This window comes from Liolophura sinensis, chromosome 8 (assembly GCF_032854445.1).
Source record: "Liolophura sinensis isolate JHLJ2023 chromosome 8, CUHK_Ljap_v2, whole genome shotgun sequence".
In the NCBI taxonomy this organism is placed as follows: domain Eukaryota; kingdom Metazoa; phylum Mollusca; class Polyplacophora; order Chitonida; family Chitonidae; genus Liolophura; species Liolophura sinensis.
In genome coordinates, this window is record NC_088302.1 from 16,807,551 (window position 1) to 16,826,135 (window position 18,585).

An 18,585-nucleotide genomic window follows, 5' to 3' on the forward strand; every position below is an offset into this window, starting at 1 on the left:
GAAGAAAAAGAGAGAGAGAGAAAAAAAAAACAAAAAAAGAGGTTGCTAGCCTACAGCACCCGGTGTTCCCAGGCGGTCACCCATCCAAGTACTAACCGGGCTCGACGTTGCTTAACTTCGGTGTTCGGACGAGAACCGGTGTTTTCAACGTGATATGGCCGTAGGCTCTTGTTGGGGTAAAACTTTGCTATATATTGGTGGTGAAATAAAATGCATGGAATATCAGAACAAGTGCACCAAACAGTGAAGAGGCTGGATGGCCGTTTGAACGAAGACAACAAACTCCCTGCCATCCCACGTCTGTCTTGGCTTAGATGGACCATACAAGTCACACTAGGGGCGATAACTCATATCCACATTTCCCCACCCACCAGTGTACATAGCGTGTGGCTGCGTGTGTGTGTCCGCATTGGGAGCATCGTCCCAACCCCTGTTCCATGTCAACCACTATACTTGTACTTCATTTTCTTTGCACCTAAATTTTGTTGGCAAAATATCATTTTAGTATGAGAAAAAAACGAAAATCCACAGGCTGTGAGCGCACCCATTTAGATAGCGTCTACTGAAAAAACCACGATTAAATACGTTGGTTCTACGTTTTGGGCTACACGTTTATATGCAAATATCAAGAGCCCATCATGCGGCAAAGGTGCACGTCGGCCTTGTATAAAGCAAGACGGCATGGCTGCTACTCTCGTACTTGCTTCGGCAGTACATATACTAAAATTGGAACGATACAGAGAAGATTAGCATGGCCCCTGCGCAAGGATGACACGCAAATTCGTGAAGCGTTCCATATTTTTCTTTTCTTTTCTTTTCTTTTCTCTTCAGCCCCAGTCTCTCCCAGCGCTTGTAACAGACTTTTGTTCTCCCAGCGTTTTTAAAAGATCGTCTGGATGTCCTGGAGCAGAAAAACAAAAAAGCAAGAATTCGGATTCATATCGTTGGTTCAATTCAGTTTATCCTTATTTATCTGGGTACATACATCTTGGTATTAATGAAGAAAAAGAGAGAGAGAGAAAAAAAGAAAAAAAAAAAAAAAAAAGAGGTTGCTAGCCTACAGCACCCGGTGTTCCCAGGCGGTCACCCATCCAAGTACTAACCGGGCTCGACGTTGCTTAACTTCGGTGTTCGGACGAGAACCGGTGTTTTCAACATGATATGGCCGTAGGCACTGGTTTGGGTAAAACTTTGCTATATATTGGTGGTGAAATAAAATGCATGGAATATCAGAACAAGTGCACCAAACAGTGAAGAGGCTGGATGGCCGTTTGAACGAAGACAACAAACTCCCTGCCATCCCACGTCTGTCTTGGCTTAGATGGACCATACAAGTCACACTAGGGGCGATAACTCATATCCACATTTCCCCACCCACCATGGGTACATGCATCTTGGTATTAATGAAGAAAAAGAGAGAGAGAGAAAAAAAAACAAAAAAAGAGGTTGCTAGCCTACAGCACCCGGTGTTCCCAGGCGGTCACCCATCCAAGTACTAACCGGGCTCGACGTTGCTTAACTTCGGTGTTCGGACGAGAACCGGTGTTTTCAACGTGATATGGCCGTAGGCTCTTGTTGGGGTAAAACTTTGCTATATATTGGTGGTGAAATAAAATGCATGGAATATCAGAACAAGTGCACCAAACAGTGAAGAGGCTGGATGGCCGTTTGAACGAAGACAACAAACTCCCTGCCATCCCACGTCTGTCTTGGCTTAGATGGACCATACAAGTCACACTAGGGGCGATAACTCATATCCACATTTCCCCACCCACCAGTGTACATAGCGTGTGGCTGCGTGTGTGTGTCCGCATTGGGAGCATCGTCCCAACCCCTGTTCCATGTCAACCACTATACTTGTACTTCATTTTCTTTGCACCTAAATTTTGTTGGCAAAATATCATTTTAGTATGAGAAAAAAACGAAAATCCACAGGCTGTGAGCGCACCCATTTAGATAGCGTCTACTGAAAAAACCACGATTAAATACGTTGGTTCTACGTTTTGGGCTACACGTTTATATGCAAATATCAAGAGCCCATCATGCGGCAAAGGTGCACGTCGGCCTTGTATAAAGCAAGACGGCATGGCTGCTACTCTCGTACTTGCTTCGGCAGTACATATACTAAAATTGGAACGATACAGAGAAGATTAGCATGGCCCCTGCGCAAGGATGACACGCAAATTCGTGAAGCGTTCCATATTTTTCTTTTCTTTTCTTTTCTTTTCTCTTCAGCCCCAGTCTCTCCCAGCGCTTGTAACAGACTTTTGTTCTCCCAGCGTTTTTAAAAGATCGTCTGGATGTCCTGGAGCAGAAAAACAAAAAAGCAAGAATTCGGATTCATATCGTTGGTTCAATTCAGTTTATCCTTATTTATCTGGGTACATACATCTTGGTATTAATGAAGAAAAAGAGAGAGAGAGAAAAAAAGAAAAAAAAAAAAAAAAAAAGAGGTTGCTAGCCTACAGCACCCGGTGTTCCCAGGCGGTCACCCATCCAAGTACTAACCGGGCTCGACGTTGCTTAACTTCGGTGTTCGGACGAGAACCGGTGTTTTCAACGTGATATGGCCGTAGGCACTGGTTTGGGTAAAACTTTGCTATATATTGGTGGTGAAATAAAATGCATGGAATATCAGAACAAGTGCACCAAACAGTGAAGAGGCTGGATGGCCGTTTGAACGAAGACAACAAACTCCCTGCCATCCCACGTCTGTCTTGGCTTAGATGGACCATACAAGTCACACTAGGGGCGAGAACTCATATCCACATTTCCCCACCCACCAGTGTACATAGCGTGTGGCTGCGTGTGTGTGTCCGCATTGGGAGCATCGTCCCAACCCCTGTTCCATGTCAACCACTATACTTGTACTTCATTTTCTTTGCACCTAAATTTTGTTGGCAAAATATCATTTTAGTATGAGAAAAAAACGAAAATCCACAGGCTGTGAGCGCACCCATTTAGATAGTGTCTACTGAAAAAACCACGATTAAATACGTTGGTTCTACGTTTTGGGCTACACGTTTATATGCAAATATCAAGAGCCCATCATGCGGCAAAGGTGCACGTCGGCCTTGTATAAAGCAAGACGGCATGGCTGCTACTCTCGTACTTGCTTCGGCAGTACATATACTAAAATTGGAACGATACAGAGAAGATTAGCATGGCCCCTGCGCAAGGATGACACGCAAATTCGTGAAGCGTTCCATATTTTTCTTTTCTTTTCTTTTCTTTTCTCTTCAGCCCCAGTCTCTCCCAGCGCTTGTAACAGACTTTTGTTCTCCCAGCGTTTTTAAAAGATCGTCTGGATGTCCTGGAGCAGAAAAACAAAAAAGCAAGAATTCGGATTCATATCGTTGGTTCAATTCAGTTTATCCTTATTTATCTGGGTACATACATCTTGGTATTAATGAAGAAAAAGAGAGAGAGAGAAAAAAAGAAAAAAAAAAAAAAAAAAAGAGGTTGCTAGCCTACAGCACCCGGTGTTCCCAGGCGGTCACCCATCCAAGTACTAACCGGGCTCGACGTTGCTTAACTTCGGTGTTCGGACGAGAACCGGTGTTTTCAACGTGATATGGCCGTAGGCACTGGTTTGGGTAAAACTTTGCTATATATTGGTGGTGAAATAAAATGCATGGAATATCAGAACAAGTGCACCAAACAGTGAAGAGGCTGGATGGCCGTTTGAACGAAGACAACAAACTCCCTGCCATCCCACGTCTGTCTTGGCTTAGATGGACCATACAAGTCACACTAGGGGCGATAACTCATATCCACATTTCCCCACCCACCAGTGTACATAGCGTGTGGCTGCGTGTGTGTGTCCGCATTGGGAGCATCGTCCCAACCCCTGTTCCATGTCAACCACTATACTTGTACTTCATTTTCTTTGCACCTAAATTTTGTTGGCAAAATAACATTTTAGTATGAGAAAAAAACGAAAATCCACAGGCTGTGAGCGCACCCATTTAGATAGCGTCTACTGAAAAAACCACGATTAAATACGTTGGTTCTACGTCTTGGGCTACACGTTTATATGCAAATATCAAGAGCCCATCATGCGGCAAAGGTGCACGTCGGCCTTGTATAAAGCAAGACGGCATGGCTGCTACTCTCGTACTTGCTTCGGCAGTACATATACTAAAATTGGAACGATACAGAGAAGATTAGCATGGCCCCTGCGCAAGGATGACACGCAAATTCGTGAAGCGTTCCATATTTTTCTTTTCTTTTCTTTTCTTTTCTCTTCAGCCCCAGTCTCTCCCAGCGCTTGTAACAGACTTTTGTTCTCCCAGCGTTTTTAAAAGATCGTCTGGATGTCCTGGAGCAGAAAAACAAAAAAGCAAGAATTCGGATTCATATCGTTGGTTCAATTCAGTTTATCCTTATTTATCTGGGTACATACATCTTGGTATTAATGAAGAAAAAGAGAGAGAGAGAAAAAAAGAAAAAAAAAAAAAAAAAAGAGGTTGTTAGCCTACAGCATCCGGTGTTCCCAGGCGGTCACCCATCCAAGTACTAACCGGGCTCGACGTTGCTTAACTTCGGTGTTCGGACGAGAACCGGTGTTTTCAACGTGATATGGCCGTAGGCACTGGTTTGGGTAAAACTTTGCTATATATTGGTGGTGAAATAAAATGCATGGAATATCAGAACAAGTGCACCAAACAGTGAAGAGGCTGGATGGCCGTTTGAACGAAGACAACAAACTCCCTGCCATCCCACGTCTGTCTTGGCTTAGATGGACCATACAAGTCACACTAGGGGCGATAACTCATATCCACATTTCCCCACCCACCAGTGTACATAGCGTGTGGCTGCGTGTGTGTGTCCGCATTGGGAGCATCGTCCCAACCCCTGTTCCATGTCAACCACTATACTTGTACTTCATTTTCTTTGCACCTAAATTTTGTTGGCAAAATATCATTTTAGTATGAGAAAAAAACGAAAATCCACAGGCTGTGAGCGCACCCATTTAGATAGCGTCTACTGAAAAAACCACGATTAAATACGTTGGTTCTACGTTTTGGGCTACACGTTTATATGCAAATATCAAGAGCCCATCATGCGGCAAAGGTGCACGTCGGCCTTGTATAAAGCAAGACGGCATGGCTGCTACTCTCGTACTTGCTTCGGCAGTACATATACTAAAATTGGAACGATACAGAGAAGATTAGCATGGCCCCTGCGCAAGGATGACACGCAAATTCGTGAAGCGTTCCATATTTTTCTTTTCTTTTCTTTTCTTTTCTCTTCAGCCCCAGTCTCTCCCAGCGCTTGTAACAGACTTTTGTTCTCCCAGCGTTTTTAAAAGATCGTCTGGATGTCCTGGAGCAGAAAAACAAAAAAGCAAGAATTCGGATTCATATCGTTGGTTCAATTCAGTTTATCCTTATTTATCTGGGTACATACATCTTGGTATTAATGAAGAAAAAGAGAGAGAGAGAAAAAAAGAAAAAAAAAAAAAAAAAAAAGAGGTTGCTAGCCTACAGCACCCGGTGTTCCCAGGCGGTCACCCATCCAAGTACTAACCGGGCTCGACGTTGCTTAACTTCGGTGTTCGGACGAGAACCGGTGTTTTCAACGTGATATGGCCGTAGGCACTGGTTTGGGTAAAACTTTGCTATATATTGGTGGTGAAATAAAATGCATGGAATATCAGAACAAGTGCACCAAACAGTGAAGAGGCTGGATGGCCGTTTGAACGAAGACAACAAACTCCCTGCCATCCCACGTCTGTCTTGGCTTAGATGGACCATACAAGTCACACTAGGGGCGATAACTCATATCCACATTTCCCCACCCACCATGGGTACATGCATCTTGGTATTAATGAAGAAAAAGAGAGAGAGAGAAAAAAAAAACAAAAAAAGAGGTTGCTAGCCTACAGCACCCGGTGTTCCCAGGCGGTCACCCATCCAAGTACTAACCGGGCTCGACGTTGCTTAACTTCGGTGTTCGGACGAGAACCGGTGTTTTCAACGTGATATGGCCGTAGGCTCTTGTTGGGGTAAAACTTTGCTATATATTGGTGGTGAAATAAAATGCATGGAATATCAGAACAAGTGCACCAAACAGTGAAGAGGCTGGATGGCCGTTTGAACGAAGACAACAAACTCCCTGCCATCCCACGTCTGTCTTGGCTTAGATGGACCATACAAGTCACACTAGGGGCGATAACTCATATCCACATTTCCCCACCCACCAGTGTACATAGCGTGTGGCTGCGTGTGTGTGTCCGCATTGGGAGCATCGTCCCAACCCCTGTTCCATGTCAACCACTATACTTGTACTTCATTTTCTTTGCACCTAAATTTTGTTGGCAAAATATCATTTTAGTATGAGAAAAAAACGAAAATCCACAGGCTGTGAGCGCACCCATTTAGATAGCGTCTACTGAAAAAACCACGATTAAATACGTTGGTTCTACGTTTTGGGCTACACGTTTATATGCAAATATCAAGAGCCCATCATGCGGCAAAGGTGCACGTCGGCCTTGTATAAAGCAAGACGGCATGGCTGCTACTCTCGTACTTGCTTCGGCAGTACATATACTAAAATTGGAACGATACAGAGAAGATTAGCATGGCCCCTGCGCAAGGATGACACGCAAATTCGTGAAGCGTTCCATATTTTTCTTTTCTTTTCTTTTCTTTTCTCTTCAGCCCCAGTCTCTCCCAGCGCTTGTAACAGACTTTTGTTCTCCCAGCGTTTTTAAAAGATCGTCTGGATGTCCTGGAGCAGAAAAACAAAAAAGCAAGAATTCGGATTCATATCGTTGGTTCAATTCAGTTTATCCTTATTTATCTGGGTACATACATCTTGGTATTAATGAAGAAAAAGAGAGAGAGAGAAAAAAAGAAAAAAAAAAAAAAAAAAAGAGGTTGCTAGCCTACAGCACCCGGTGTTCCCAGGCGGTCACCCATCCAAGTACTAACCGGGCTCGACGTTGCTTAACTTCGGTGTTCGGACGAGAACCGGTGTTTTCAACGTGATATGGCCGTAGGCACTGGTTTGGGTAAAACTTTGCTATATATTGGTGGTGAAATAAAATGCATGGAATATCAGAACAAGTGCACCAAACAGTGAAGAGGCTGGATGGCCGTTTGAACGAAGACAACAAACTCCCTGCCATCCCACGTCTGTCTTGGCTTAGATGGACCATACAAGTCACACTAGGGGCGATAACTCATATCCACATTTCCCCACCCACCATGGGTACATACATCTTGGTATTAATGAAGAAAAAGAGAGAGAGAGAAAAAAAAAACAAAAAAAGAGGTTGCTAGCCTACAGCACCCGGTGTTCCCAGGCGGTCACCCATCCAAGTACTAACCGGGCTCGACGTTGCTTAACTTCGGTGTTCGGACGAGAACCGGTGTTTTCAACGTGATATGGCCGTAGGCTCTTGTTGGGGTAAAACTTTGCTATATATTGGTGGTGAAATAAAATGCATGGAATATCAGAACAAGTGCACCAAACAGTGAAGAGGCTGGATGGCCGTTTGAACGAAGACAACAAACTCCCTGCCATCCCACGTCTGTCTTGGCTTAGATGGACCATACAAGTCACACTAGGGGCGATAACTCATATCCACATTTCCCCACCCACCAGTGTACATAGCGTGTGGCTGCGTGTGTGTGTCCGCATTGGGAGCATCGTCCCAACCCCTGTTCCATGTCAACCACTATACTTGTACTTCATTTTCTTTGCACCTAAATTTTGTTGGCAAAATATCATTTTAGTATGAGAAAAAAACGAAAATCCACAGGCTGTGAGCGCACCCATTTAGATAGCGTCTACTGAAAAAACCACGATTAAATACGTTGGTTCTACGTTTTGGGCTACACGTTTATATGCAAATATCAAGAGCCCATCATGCGGCAAAGGTGCACGTCGGCCTTGTATAAAGCAAGACGGCATGGCTGCTACTCTCGTACTTGCTTCGGCAGTACATATACTAAAATTGGAACGATACAGAGAAGATTAGCATGGCCCCTGCGCAAGGATGACACGCAAATTCGTGAAGCGTTCCATATTTTTCTTTTCTTTTCTTTTCTTTTCTCTTCAGCCCCAGTCTCTCCCAGCGCTTGTAACAGACTTTTGTTCTCCCAGCGTTTTTAAAAGATCGTCTGGATGTCCTGGAGCAGAAAAACAAAAAAGCAAGAATTCGGATTCATATCGTTGGTTCAATTCAGTTTATCCTTATTTATCTGGGTACATACATCTTGGTATTAATGAAGAAAAAGAGAGAGAGAGAAAAAAAGAAAAAAAAAAAAAAAAAAAGAGGTTGCTAGCCTACAGCACCCGGTGTTCCCAGGCGGTCACCCATCCAAGTACTAACCGGGCTCGACGTTGCTTAACTTCGGTGTTCGGACGAGAACCGGTGTTTTCAACGTGATATGGCCGTAGGCACTGGTTTGGGTAAAACTTTGCTATATATTGGTGGTGAAATAAAATGCATGGAATATCAGAACAAGTGCACCAAACAGTGAAGAGGCTGGATGGCCGTTTGAACGAAGACAACAAACTCCCTGCCATCCCACGTCTGTCTTGGCTTAGATGGACCATACAAGTCACACTAGGGGCGATAACTCATATCCACATTTCCCCACCCACCATGGGTACATACATCTTGGTATTAATGAAGAAAAAGAGAGAGAGAGAAAAAAAAAACAAAAAAAGAGGTTGCTAGCCTACAGCACCCGGTGTTCCCAGGCGGTCACCCATCCAAGTACTAACCGGGCTCGACGTTGCTTAACTTCGGTGTTCAGACGAGAACCGGTGTTTTCAACGTGATATGGCCGTAGGCTCTTGTTGGGGTAAAACTTTGCTATATATTGGTGGTGAAATAAAATGCATGGAATATCAGAACAAGTGCACCAAACAGTGAAGAGGCTGGATGGCCGTTTGAACGAAGACAACAAACTCCCTGCCATCCCACGTCTGTCTTGGCTTAGATGGACCATACAAGTCACACTAGGGGCGATAACTCATATCCACATTTCCCCACCCACCAGTGTACATAGCGTGTGGCTGCGTGTGTGTGTCCGCATTGGGAGCATCGTCCCAACCCCTGTTCCATGTCAACCACTATACTTGTACTTCATTTTCTTTGCACCTAAATTTTGTTGGCAAAATATCATTTTAGTATGAGAAAAAAACGAAAATCCACAGGCTGTGAGCGCACCCATTTAGATAGCGTCTACTGAAAAAACCACGATTAAATACGTTGGTTCTACGTTTTGGGCTACACGTTTATATGCAAATATCAAGAGCCCATCATGCGGCAAAGGTGCACGTCGGCCTTGTATAAAGCAAGACGGCATGGCTGCTACTCTCGTACTTGCTTCGGCAGTACATATACTAAAATTGGAACGATACAGAGAAGATTAGCATGGCCCCTGCGCAAGGATGACACGCAAATTCGTGAAGCGTTCCATATTTTTCTTTTCTTTTCTTTTCTTTTCTCTTCAGCCCCAGTCTCTCCCAGCGCTTGTAACAGACTTTTGTTCTCCCAGCGTTTTTAAAAGATCGTCTGGATGTCCTGGAGCAGAAAAACAAAAAAGCAAGAATTCGGATTCATATCGTTGGTTCAATTCAGTTTATCCTTATTTATATGGGTACATACATCTTGGTATTAATGAAGAAAAAGAGAGAGAGAGAAAAAAAGAAAAAAAAAAAAAAAAAAAGAGGTTGCTAGCCTACAGCACCCGGTGTTCCCAGGCGGTCACCCATCCAAGTACTAACCGGGCTCGACGTTGCTTAACTTCGGTGTTCGGACGAGAACCGGTGTTTTCAACGTGATATGGCCGTAGGCACTGGTTTGGGTAAAACTTTGCTATATATTGGTGGTGAAATAAAATGCATGGAATATCAGAACAAGTGCACCAAACAGTGAAGAGGCTGGATGGCCGTTTGAACGAAGACAACAAACTCCCTGCCATCCCACGTCTGTCTTGGCTTAGATGGACCATACAAGTCACACTAGGGGCGATAACTCATATCCACATTTCCCCACCCACCATGGGTACATACATCTTGGTATTAATGAAGAAAAAGAGAGAGAGAGAAAAAAAAAACAAAAAAAGAGGTTGCTAGCCTACAGCACCCGGTGTTCCCAGGCGGTCACCCATCCAAGTACTAACCGGGCTCGACGTTGCTTAACTTCGGTGTTCAGACGAGAACCGGTGTTTTCAACGTGATATGGCCGTAGGCTCTTGTTGGGGTAAAACTTTGCTATATATTGGTGGTGAAATAAAATGCATGGAATATCAGAACAAGTGCACCAAACAGTGAAGAGGCTGGATGGCCGTTTGAACGAAGACAACAAACTCCCTGCCATCCCACGTCTGTCTTGGCTTAGATGGACCATACAAGTCACACTAGGGGCGATAACTCATATCCACATTTCCCCACCCACCAGTGTACATAGCGTGTGGCTGCGTGTGTGTGTCCGCATTGGGAGCATCGTCCCAACCCCTGTTCCATGTCAACCACTATACTTGTACTTCATTTTCTTTGCACCTAAATTTTGTTGGCAAAATATCATTTTAGTATGAGAAAAAAACGAAAATCCACAGGCTGTGAGCGCACCCATTTAGATAGCGTCTACTGAAAAAACCACGATTAAATACGTTGGTTCTACGTTTTGGGCTACACGTTTATATGCAAATATCAAGAGCCCATCATGCGGCAAAGGTGCACGTCGGCCTTGTATAAAGCAAGACGGCATGGCTGCTACTCTCGTACTTGCTTCGGCAGTACATATACTAAAATTGGAACGATACAGAGAAGATTAGCATGGCCCCTGCGCAAGGATGACACGCAAATTCGTGAAGCGTTCCATATTTTTCTTTTCTTTTCTTTTCTTTTCTCTTCAGCCCCAGTCTCTCCCAGCGCTTGTAACAGACTTTTGTTCTCCCAGCGTTTTTAAAAGATCGTCTGGATGTCCTGGAGCAGAAAAACAAAAAAGCAAGAATTCGGATTCATATCGTTGGTTCAATTCAGTTTATCCTTATTTATCTGGGTACATACATCTTGGTATTAATGAAGAAAAAGAGAGAGAGAGAAAAAAAGAAAAAAAAAAAAAAAAAAAGAGGTTGCTAGCCTACAGCACCCGGTGTTCCCAGGCGGTCACCCATCCAAGTACTAACCGGGCTCGACGTTGCTTAACTTCGGTGTTCGGACGAGAACCGGTGTTTTCAACGTGATATGGCCGTAGGCACTGGTTTGGGTAAAACTTTGCTATATATTGGTGGTGAAATAAAATGCATGGAATATCAGAACAAGTGCACCAAACAGTGAAGAGGCTGGATGGCCGTTTGAACGAAGACAACAAACTCCCTGCCATCCCACGTCTGTCTTGGCTTAGATGGACCATACAAGTCACACTAGGGGCGATAACTCATATCCACATTTCCCCACCCACCATGGGTACATACATCTTGGTATTAATGAAGAAAAAGAGAGAGAGAGAAAAAAAAAACAAAAAAAGAGGTTGCTAGCCTACAGCACCCGGTGTTCCCAGGCGGTCACCCATCCAAGTACTAACCGGGCTCGACGTTGCTTAACTTCGGTGTTCAGACGAGAACCGGTGTTTTCAACGTGATATGGCCGTAGGCTCTTGTTGGGGTAAAACTTTGCTATATATTGGTGGTGAAATAAAATGCATGGAATATCAGAACAAGTGCACCAAACAGTGAAGAGGCTGGATGGCCGTTTGAACGAAGACAACAAACTCCCTGCCATCCCACGTCTGTCTTGGCTTAGATGGACCATACAAGTCACACTAGGGGCGATAACTCATATCCACATTTCCCCACCCACCAGTGTACATAGCGTGTGGCTGCGTGTGTGTGTCCGCATTGGGAGCATCGTCCCAACCCCTGTTCCATGTCAACCACTATACTTGTACTTCATTTTCTTTGCACCTAAATTTTGTTGGCAAAATATCATTTTAGTATGAGAAAAAAACGAAAATCCACAGGCTGTGAGCGCACCCATTTAGATAGCGTCTACTGAAAAAACCACGATTAAATACGTTGGTTCTACGTTTTGGGCTACACGTTTATATGCAAATATCAAGAGCCCATCATGCGGCAAAGGTGCACGTCGGCCTTGTATAAAGCAAGACGGCATGGCTGCTACTCTCGTACTTGCTTCGGCAGTACATATACTAAAATTGGAACGATACAGAGAAGATTAGCATGGCCCCTGCGCAAGGATGACACGCAAATTCGTGAAGCGTTCCATATTTTTCTTTTCTTTTCTTTTCTTTTCTCTTCAGCCCCAGTCTCTCCCAGCGCTTGTAACAGACTTTTGTTCTCCCAGCGTTTTTAAAAGATCGTCTGGATGTCCTGGAGCAGAAAAACAAAAAAGCAAGAATTCGGATTCATATCGTTGGTTCAATTCAGTTTATCCTTATTTATCTGGGTACATACATCTTGGTATTAATGAAGAAAAAGAGAGAGAGAGAAAAAAAGAAAAAAAAAAAAAAAAAAAGAGGTTGCTAGCCTACAGCACCCGGTGTTCCCAGGCGGTCACCCATCCAAGTACTAACCGGGCTCGACGTTGCTTAACTTCGGTGTTCGGACGAGAACCGGTGTTTTCAACGTGATATGGCCGTAGGCACTGGTTTGGGTAAAACTTTGCTATATATTGGTGGTGAAATAAAATGCATGGAATATCAGAACAAGTGCACCAAACAGTGAAGAGGCTGGATGGCCGTTTGAACGAAGACAACAAACTCCCTGCCATCCCACGTCTGTCTTGGCTTAGATGGACCATACAAGTCACACTAGGGGCGATAACTCATATCCACATTTCCCCACCCACCATGGGTACATACATCTTGGTATTAATGAAGAAAAAGAGAGAGAGAGAAAAAAAAAACAAAAAAAGAGGTTGCTAGCCTACAGCACCCGGTGTTCCCAGGCGGTCACCCATCCAAGTACTAACCGGGCTCGACGTTGCTTAACTTCGGTGTTCAGACGAGAACCGGTGTTTTCAACGTGATATGGCCGTAGGCTCTTGTTGGGGTAAAACTTTGCTATATATTGGTGGTGAAATAAAATGCATGGAATATCAGAACAAGTGCACCAAACAGTGAAGAGGCTGGATGGCCGTTTGAACGAAGACAACAAACTCCCTGCCATCCCACGTCTGTCTTGGCTTAGATGGACCATACAAGTCACACTAGGGGCGATAACTCATATCCACATTTCCCCACCCACCAGTGTACATAGCGTGTGGCTGCGTGTGTGTGTCCGCATTGGGAGCATCGTCCCAACCCCTGTTCCATGTCAACCACTATACTTGTACTTCATTTTCTTTGCACCTAAATTTTGTTGGCAAAATATCATTTTAGTATGAGAAAAAAACGAAAATCCACAGGCTGTGAGCGCACCCATTTAGATAGCGTCTACTGAAAAAACCACGATTAAATACGTTGGTTCTACGTTTTGGGCTACACGTTTATATGCAAATATCAAGAGCCCATCATGCGGCAAAGGTGCACGTCGGCCTTGTATAAAGCAAGACGGCATGGCTGCTACTCTCGTACTTGCTTCGGCAGTACATATACTAAAATTGGAACGATACAGAGAAGATTAGCATGGCCCCTGCGCAAGGATGACACGCAAATTCGTGAAGCGTTCCATATTTTTCTTTTCTTTTCTTTTCTTTTCTCTTCAGCCCCAGTCTCTCCCAGCGCTTGTAACAGACTTTTGTTCTCCCAGCGTTTTTAAAAGATCGTCTGGATGTCCTGGAGCAGAAAAACAAAAAAGCAAGAATTCGGATTCATATCGTTGGTTCAATTCAGTTTATCCTTATTTATCTGGGTACATACATCTTGGTATTAATGAAGAAAAAGAGAGAGAGAGAAAAAAAGAAAAAAAAAAAAAAAAAAAGAGGTTGCTAGCCTACAGCACCCGGTGTTCCCAGGCGGTCACCCATCCAAGTACTAACCGGGCTCGACGTTGCTTAACTTCGGTGTTCGGACGAGAACCGGTGTTTTCAACGTGATATGGCCGTAGGCACTGGTTTGGGTAAAACTTTGCTATATATTGGTGGTGAAATAAAATGCATGGAATATCAGAACAAGTGCACCAAACAGTGAAGAGGCTGGATGGCCGTTTGAACGAAGACAACAAACTCCCTGCCATCCCACGTCTGTCTTGGCTTAGATGGACCATACAAGTCACACTAGGGGCGATAACTCATATCCACATTTCCCCACCCACCATGGGTACATACATCTTGGTATTAATGAAGAAAAAGAGAGAGAGAGAAAAAAAAAACAAAAAAAGAGGTTGCTAGCCTACAGCACCCGGTGTTCCCAGGCGGTCACCCATCCAAGTACTAACCGGGCTCGACGTTGCTTAACTTCGGTGTTCAGACGAGAACCGGTGTTTTCAACGTGATATGGCCGTAGGCTCTTGTTGGGGTAAAACTTTGCTATATATTGGTGGTGAAATAAAATGCATGGAATATCAGAACAAGTGCACCAAACAGTGAAGAGGCTGGATGGCCGTTTGAACGAAGACAACAAACTCCCTGCCATCCCACGTCTGTCTTGGCTTAGATGGACCATACAAGTCACACTAGGGGCGATAACTCATATCCACATTTCCCCACCCACCAGTGTACATAGCGTGTGGCTGCGTGTGTGTGTCCGCATTGGGAGCATCGTCCCAACCCCTGTTCCATGTCAACCACTATACTTGTACTTCATTTTCTTTGCACCTAAATTTTGTTGGCAAAATATCATTTTAGTATGAGAAAAAAACGAAAATCCACAGGCTGTGAGCGCACCCATTTAGATAGCGTCTACTGAAAAAACCACGATTAAATACGTTGGTTCTACGTTTTGGGCTACACGTTTATATGCAAATATCAAGAGCCCATCATGCGGCAAAGGTGCACGTCGGCCTTGTATAAAGCAAGACGGCATGGCTGCTACTCTCGTACTTGCTTCGGCAGTACATATACTAAAATTGGAACGATACAGAGAAGATTAGCATGGCCCCTGCGCAAGGATGACACGCAAATTCGTGAAGCGTTCCATATTTTTCTTTTCTTTTCTTTTCTTTTCTCTTCAGCCCCAGTCTCTCCCAGCGCTTGTAACAGACTTTTGTTCTCCCAGCGTTTTTAAAAGATCGTCTGGATGTCCTGGAGCAGAAAAACAAAAAAGCAAGAATTCGGATTCATATCGTTGGTTCAATTCAGTTTATCCTTATTTATCTGGGTACATACATCTTGGTATTAATGAAGAAAAAGAGAGAGAGAGAAAAAAAGAAAAAAAAAAAAAAAAAAAGAGGTTGCTAGCCTACAGCACCCGGTGTTCCCAGGCGGTCACCCATCCAAGTACTAACCGGGCTCGACGTTGCTTAACTTCGGTGTTCGGACGAGAACCGGTGTTTTCAACGTGATATGGCCGTAGGCACTGGTTTGGGTAAAACTTTGCTATATATTGGTGGTGAAATAAAATGCATGGAATATCAGAACAAGTGCACCAAACAGTGAAGAGGCTGGATGGCCGTTTGAACGAAGACAACAAACTCCCTGCCATCCCACGTCTGTCTTGGCTTAGATGGACCATACAAGTCACACTAGGGGCGATAACTCATATCCACATTTCCCCACCCACCAGTGTACATAGCGTGTGGCTGCGTGTGTGTGTCCGCATTGGGAGCATCGTCCCAACCCCTGTTCCATGTCAACCACTATACTTGTACTTCATTTTCTTTGCACCTAAATTTTGTTGGCAAAATATCATTTTAGTATGAGAAAAAAACGAAAATCCACAGGCTGTGAGCGCACCCATTTAGATAGCGTCTACTGAAAAAACCACGATTAAATACATTGGTTCTACGTTTTGGGCTACACGTTTATATGCAAATATCAAGAGCCCATCATGCGGCAAAGGTGCACGTCGGCCTTGTATAAAGCAAGACGGCATGGCTGCTACTCTCGTACTTGCTTCGGCAGTACATATACTAAAATTGGAACGATACAGAGAAGATTAGCATGGCCCCTGTGCAAGGATGACACGCAAATTCGTGAAGCGTTCCATATTTTTCTTTTCTTTTCTTTTCTTTTCTCTTCAGCCCCAGTCTCTCCCAGCGCTTGTAACAGACTTTTGTTCTCCCAGCGTTTTTAAAAGATCGTCTGGATGTCCTGGAGCAGAAAAACAAAAAAGCAAGAATTCGGATTCATATCGTTGGTTCAATTCAGTTTATCCTTATTTATCTGGGTACATACATCTTGGTATTAATGAAGAAAAAGAGAGAGAGAGAAAAAAAGAAAAAAAAAAAAAAAAAAAGAGGTTGCTAGCCTACAGCACCCGGTGTTCCCAGGCGGTCACCCATCCAAGTACTAACCGGGCTCGACGTTGCTTAACTTCGGTGTTCAGACGAGAACCGGTGTTTTCAACGTGATATGGCCGTAGGCACTGGTTTGGGTAAAACTTTGCTATATATTGGTGGTGAAATAAAATGCATGGAATATCAGAACAAGTGCACCAAACAGTGAAGAGGCTGGATGGCCGTTTGAACGAAGACAACAAACTCCCTGCCATCCCACGTCTGTCTTGGCTTAGATGGACCATACAAGTCACACTAGGGGCGATAACTCATATCCACATTTCCCCACCCACCATGGGTACATACATCTTGGTATTAATGAAGAAAAAGAGAGAGAGAGAAAAAAAAAACAAAAAAAGAGGTTGCTAGCCTACAGCACCCGGTGTTCCCAGGCGGTCACCCATCCAAGTACTAACCGGGCTCGACGTTGCTTAACTTCGGTGTTCAGACGAGAACCGGTGTTTTCAACGTGATATGGCCGTAGGCTCTTGTTGGGGTAAAACTTTGCTATATATTGGTGGTGAAATAAAATGCATGGAATATCAGAACAAGTGCACCAAACAGTGAAGAGGCTGGATGGCCGTTTGAACGAAGACAACAAACTCCCTGCCATCCCACGTCTGTCTTGGCTTAGATGGACCATACAAGTCACACTAGGGGCGATAACTCATATCCACATTTCCCCACCCACCAGTGTACATAGCGTGTGGCTGCGTGTGTGTGTCCGCATTGGGAGCATCGTCCCAACCCCTGTTCCATGTCAACCACTATACTTGTACTTCATTTTCTTTGCACCTAAATTTTGTTGGCAAAATATCATTTTAGTATGAGAAAAAAACGAAAATCCACAGGCTGTGAGCGCACCCATTTAGATAGCGTCTACTGAAAAAACCACGATTAAATACGTTGGTTCTACGTTTTGGGCTACACGTTTATATGCAAATATCAAGAGCCCATCATGCGGCAAAGGTGCACGTCGGCCTTGTATAAAGCAAGACGGCATGGCTGCTACTCTCGTACTTGCTTCGGCAGTACATATACTAAAATTGGAACGATACAGAGAAGATTAGCATGGCCCCTGCGCAAGGATGACACGCAAATTCGTGAAGCGTTCCATATTTTTCTTTTCTTTTCTTTTCTTTTCTCTTCAGCCCCAGTCTCTCCCAGCGCTTGTAACAGACTTTTGTTCTCCCAGCGTTTTTAAAAGATCGTCTGGATGTCCTGGAGCAGAAAAACAAAAAAGCAAGAATTCGGATTCATATCGTTGGTTCAATTCAGTTTATCCTTATTTATCTGGGTACATACATCTTGGTATTAATGAAGAAAAAGAGAGAGAGAGAAAAAAAGAAAAAAAAAAAAAAAAAAAGAGGTTGCTAGCCTACAGCACCCGGTGTTCCCAGGCGGTCACCCATCCAAGTACTAACCGGGCTCGACGTTGCTTAACTTCGGTGTTCGGACGAGAACCGGTGTTTTCAACGTGATATGGCCGTAGGCACTGGTTTGGGTAAAACTTTGCTATATATTGGTGGTGAAATAAAATGCATGGAATATCAGAACAAGTGCACCAAACAGTGAAGAGGCTGGATGGCCGTTTGAACGAAGACAACAAACTCCCTGCCATCCCACGTCTGTCTTGGCTTAGATGGACCATACAAGTCACACTAGGGGCGATAACTCATATCCACATTTCCCCACCCACCAGTGTACATAGCGTGTGGCTGCGTGTGTGTGTCCGCATTGGGAGCATCGTCCCAACCCCTGTTCCATGTCAACCACTATACTTGTACTTCATTTTCTTTGCACCTAAATTTTGTTGGCAAAATATCATTTTAGTATGAGAAAAAAACGAAAATCCACAGGCTGTGAGCGCACCCATTTAGATAGCGTCTACTGAAAAAACCACGATTAAATACGTTGGTTCTACGTTTTGGGCTACACGTTTATATGCAAATATCAAGAGCCCATCATGCGGCAAAGGTGCACGTCGGCCTTGTATAAAGCAAGACGGCATGGCTGCTACTCTCGTACTTGCTTCGGCAGTACATATACTAAAATTGGAACGATACAGAGAAGATTAGCATGGCCCCTGCGCAAGGATGACACGCAAATTCGTGAAGCGTTCCATATTTTTCTTTTCTTTTCTTTTCTTTTCTCTTCAGCCCCAGTCTCTCCCAGCGCTTGTAACAGACTTTTGTTCTCCCAGCGTTTTTAAAAGATCGTC

At 44.1% G+C, this 18,585-nt stretch overlaps 39 non-coding genes across 39 annotated transcripts; 15 read left to right on the forward strand and 24 right to left on the reverse strand.

The window, feature by feature from the left end:
* Positions 1-47: 47 nt before the first annotated feature.
* On the reverse strand, positions 48-166 carry LOC135474216 (5S ribosomal RNA). The gene has a single exon (XR_010444708.1). It is a non-coding gene; the product is annotated as a 5S ribosomal RNA (ribosomal RNA).
* Positions 167-696: 530 nt separating this feature from the next.
* On the forward strand, positions 697-803 carry LOC135474447 (U6 spliceosomal RNA). The gene has a single exon (XR_010444928.1). It is a non-coding gene; the product is annotated as a U6 spliceosomal RNA (small nuclear RNA).
* A 251-nt stretch (positions 804-1,054) lies between these two features.
* Positions 1,055-1,173, reverse strand: LOC135474320 (5S ribosomal RNA). The gene has a single exon (XR_010444807.1). It is a non-coding gene; the product is annotated as a 5S ribosomal RNA (ribosomal RNA).
* Positions 1,174-1,451: 278 nt separating this feature from the next.
* Positions 1,452-1,570, reverse strand: LOC135474217 (5S ribosomal RNA). Its single transcript, XR_010444709.1, has one exon. It is a non-coding gene; the product is annotated as a 5S ribosomal RNA (ribosomal RNA).
* Positions 1,571-2,100: 530 nt separating this feature from the next.
* On the forward strand, positions 2,101-2,207 carry LOC135474449 (U6 spliceosomal RNA). The gene has a single exon (XR_010444929.1). It is a non-coding gene; the product is annotated as a U6 spliceosomal RNA (small nuclear RNA).
* Positions 2,208-2,459: 252 nt separating this feature from the next.
* Positions 2,460-2,578, reverse strand: LOC135474218 (5S ribosomal RNA). Its single transcript, XR_010444710.1, has one exon. It is a non-coding gene; the product is annotated as a 5S ribosomal RNA (ribosomal RNA).
* A 530-nt stretch (positions 2,579-3,108) lies between these two features.
* Positions 3,109-3,215, forward strand: LOC135474450 (U6 spliceosomal RNA). Its single transcript, XR_010444930.1, has one exon. It is a non-coding gene; the product is annotated as a U6 spliceosomal RNA (small nuclear RNA).
* A 252-nt stretch (positions 3,216-3,467) lies between these two features.
* Positions 3,468-3,586, reverse strand: LOC135474220 (5S ribosomal RNA). Its single transcript, XR_010444712.1, has one exon. It is a non-coding gene; the product is annotated as a 5S ribosomal RNA (ribosomal RNA).
* A 530-nt stretch (positions 3,587-4,116) lies between these two features.
* On the forward strand, positions 4,117-4,223 carry LOC135474451 (U6 spliceosomal RNA). The gene has a single exon (XR_010444931.1). It is a non-coding gene; the product is annotated as a U6 spliceosomal RNA (small nuclear RNA).
* A 251-nt stretch (positions 4,224-4,474) lies between these two features.
* Positions 4,475-4,593, reverse strand: LOC135474333 (5S ribosomal RNA). The gene has a single exon (XR_010444819.1). It is a non-coding gene; the product is annotated as a 5S ribosomal RNA (ribosomal RNA).
* Positions 4,594-5,123: 530 nt separating this feature from the next.
* LOC135474452 (U6 spliceosomal RNA) lies at positions 5,124-5,230 on the forward strand. The gene has a single exon (XR_010444932.1). It is a non-coding gene; the product is annotated as a U6 spliceosomal RNA (small nuclear RNA).
* Positions 5,231-5,483: 253 nt separating this feature from the next.
* On the reverse strand, positions 5,484-5,602 carry LOC135474221 (5S ribosomal RNA). The gene has a single exon (XR_010444713.1). It is a non-coding gene; the product is annotated as a 5S ribosomal RNA (ribosomal RNA).
* Positions 5,603-5,881: 279 nt separating this feature from the next.
* LOC135474222 (5S ribosomal RNA) lies at positions 5,882-6,000 on the reverse strand. The gene has a single exon (XR_010444714.1). It is a non-coding gene; the product is annotated as a 5S ribosomal RNA (ribosomal RNA).
* Positions 6,001-6,530: 530 nt separating this feature from the next.
* On the forward strand, positions 6,531-6,637 carry LOC135474454 (U6 spliceosomal RNA). The gene has a single exon (XR_010444934.1). It is a non-coding gene; the product is annotated as a U6 spliceosomal RNA (small nuclear RNA).
* A 252-nt stretch (positions 6,638-6,889) lies between these two features.
* LOC135474223 (5S ribosomal RNA) lies at positions 6,890-7,008 on the reverse strand. Its single transcript, XR_010444715.1, has one exon. It is a non-coding gene; the product is annotated as a 5S ribosomal RNA (ribosomal RNA).
* Positions 7,009-7,287: 279 nt separating this feature from the next.
* LOC135474224 (5S ribosomal RNA) lies at positions 7,288-7,406 on the reverse strand. Its single transcript, XR_010444716.1, has one exon. It is a non-coding gene; the product is annotated as a 5S ribosomal RNA (ribosomal RNA).
* Positions 7,407-7,936: 530 nt separating this feature from the next.
* LOC135474455 (U6 spliceosomal RNA) lies at positions 7,937-8,043 on the forward strand. Its single transcript, XR_010444935.1, has one exon. It is a non-coding gene; the product is annotated as a U6 spliceosomal RNA (small nuclear RNA).
* A 252-nt stretch (positions 8,044-8,295) lies between these two features.
* LOC135474225 (5S ribosomal RNA) lies at positions 8,296-8,414 on the reverse strand. The gene has a single exon (XR_010444717.1). It is a non-coding gene; the product is annotated as a 5S ribosomal RNA (ribosomal RNA).
* A 279-nt stretch (positions 8,415-8,693) lies between these two features.
* LOC135474299 (5S ribosomal RNA) lies at positions 8,694-8,812 on the reverse strand. The gene has a single exon (XR_010444788.1). It is a non-coding gene; the product is annotated as a 5S ribosomal RNA (ribosomal RNA).
* Positions 8,813-9,342: 530 nt separating this feature from the next.
* On the forward strand, positions 9,343-9,449 carry LOC135474456 (U6 spliceosomal RNA). Its single transcript, XR_010444936.1, has one exon. It is a non-coding gene; the product is annotated as a U6 spliceosomal RNA (small nuclear RNA).
* Positions 9,450-9,701: 252 nt separating this feature from the next.
* Positions 9,702-9,820, reverse strand: LOC135474226 (5S ribosomal RNA). Its single transcript, XR_010444718.1, has one exon. It is a non-coding gene; the product is annotated as a 5S ribosomal RNA (ribosomal RNA).
* A 279-nt stretch (positions 9,821-10,099) lies between these two features.
* LOC135474302 (5S ribosomal RNA) lies at positions 10,100-10,218 on the reverse strand. The gene has a single exon (XR_010444790.1). It is a non-coding gene; the product is annotated as a 5S ribosomal RNA (ribosomal RNA).
* A 530-nt stretch (positions 10,219-10,748) lies between these two features.
* LOC135474457 (U6 spliceosomal RNA) lies at positions 10,749-10,855 on the forward strand. Its single transcript, XR_010444937.1, has one exon. It is a non-coding gene; the product is annotated as a U6 spliceosomal RNA (small nuclear RNA).
* Positions 10,856-11,107: 252 nt separating this feature from the next.
* Positions 11,108-11,226, reverse strand: LOC135474228 (5S ribosomal RNA). The gene has a single exon (XR_010444719.1). It is a non-coding gene; the product is annotated as a 5S ribosomal RNA (ribosomal RNA).
* A 279-nt stretch (positions 11,227-11,505) lies between these two features.
* Positions 11,506-11,624, reverse strand: LOC135474303 (5S ribosomal RNA). The gene has a single exon (XR_010444791.1). It is a non-coding gene; the product is annotated as a 5S ribosomal RNA (ribosomal RNA).
* Positions 11,625-12,154: 530 nt separating this feature from the next.
* On the forward strand, positions 12,155-12,261 carry LOC135474458 (U6 spliceosomal RNA). Its single transcript, XR_010444938.1, has one exon. It is a non-coding gene; the product is annotated as a U6 spliceosomal RNA (small nuclear RNA).
* Positions 12,262-12,513: 252 nt separating this feature from the next.
* Positions 12,514-12,632, reverse strand: LOC135474229 (5S ribosomal RNA). Its single transcript, XR_010444720.1, has one exon. It is a non-coding gene; the product is annotated as a 5S ribosomal RNA (ribosomal RNA).
* A 279-nt stretch (positions 12,633-12,911) lies between these two features.
* LOC135474304 (5S ribosomal RNA) lies at positions 12,912-13,030 on the reverse strand. Its single transcript, XR_010444792.1, has one exon. It is a non-coding gene; the product is annotated as a 5S ribosomal RNA (ribosomal RNA).
* Positions 13,031-13,560: 530 nt separating this feature from the next.
* LOC135474460 (U6 spliceosomal RNA) lies at positions 13,561-13,667 on the forward strand. The gene has a single exon (XR_010444939.1). It is a non-coding gene; the product is annotated as a U6 spliceosomal RNA (small nuclear RNA).
* A 252-nt stretch (positions 13,668-13,919) lies between these two features.
* LOC135474230 (5S ribosomal RNA) lies at positions 13,920-14,038 on the reverse strand. The gene has a single exon (XR_010444721.1). It is a non-coding gene; the product is annotated as a 5S ribosomal RNA (ribosomal RNA).
* Positions 14,039-14,317: 279 nt separating this feature from the next.
* On the reverse strand, positions 14,318-14,436 carry LOC135474305 (5S ribosomal RNA). Its single transcript, XR_010444793.1, has one exon. It is a non-coding gene; the product is annotated as a 5S ribosomal RNA (ribosomal RNA).
* Positions 14,437-14,966: 530 nt separating this feature from the next.
* Positions 14,967-15,073, forward strand: LOC135474461 (U6 spliceosomal RNA). The gene has a single exon (XR_010444940.1). It is a non-coding gene; the product is annotated as a U6 spliceosomal RNA (small nuclear RNA).
* A 252-nt stretch (positions 15,074-15,325) lies between these two features.
* Positions 15,326-15,444, reverse strand: LOC135474232 (5S ribosomal RNA). The gene has a single exon (XR_010444723.1). It is a non-coding gene; the product is annotated as a 5S ribosomal RNA (ribosomal RNA).
* Positions 15,445-15,974: 530 nt separating this feature from the next.
* LOC135474488 (U6 spliceosomal RNA) lies at positions 15,975-16,081 on the forward strand. Its single transcript, XR_010444965.1, has one exon. It is a non-coding gene; the product is annotated as a U6 spliceosomal RNA (small nuclear RNA).
* A 252-nt stretch (positions 16,082-16,333) lies between these two features.
* Positions 16,334-16,452, reverse strand: LOC135474307 (5S ribosomal RNA). Its single transcript, XR_010444794.1, has one exon. It is a non-coding gene; the product is annotated as a 5S ribosomal RNA (ribosomal RNA).
* A 279-nt stretch (positions 16,453-16,731) lies between these two features.
* On the reverse strand, positions 16,732-16,850 carry LOC135474308 (5S ribosomal RNA). The gene has a single exon (XR_010444795.1). It is a non-coding gene; the product is annotated as a 5S ribosomal RNA (ribosomal RNA).
* A 530-nt stretch (positions 16,851-17,380) lies between these two features.
* Positions 17,381-17,487, forward strand: LOC135474462 (U6 spliceosomal RNA). The gene has a single exon (XR_010444941.1). It is a non-coding gene; the product is annotated as a U6 spliceosomal RNA (small nuclear RNA).
* A 252-nt stretch (positions 17,488-17,739) lies between these two features.
* On the reverse strand, positions 17,740-17,858 carry LOC135474233 (5S ribosomal RNA). The gene has a single exon (XR_010444724.1). It is a non-coding gene; the product is annotated as a 5S ribosomal RNA (ribosomal RNA).
* Positions 17,859-18,388: 530 nt separating this feature from the next.
* LOC135474463 (U6 spliceosomal RNA) lies at positions 18,389-18,495 on the forward strand. Its single transcript, XR_010444942.1, has one exon. It is a non-coding gene; the product is annotated as a U6 spliceosomal RNA (small nuclear RNA).
* Positions 18,496-18,585: the final 90 nt, after the last annotated feature.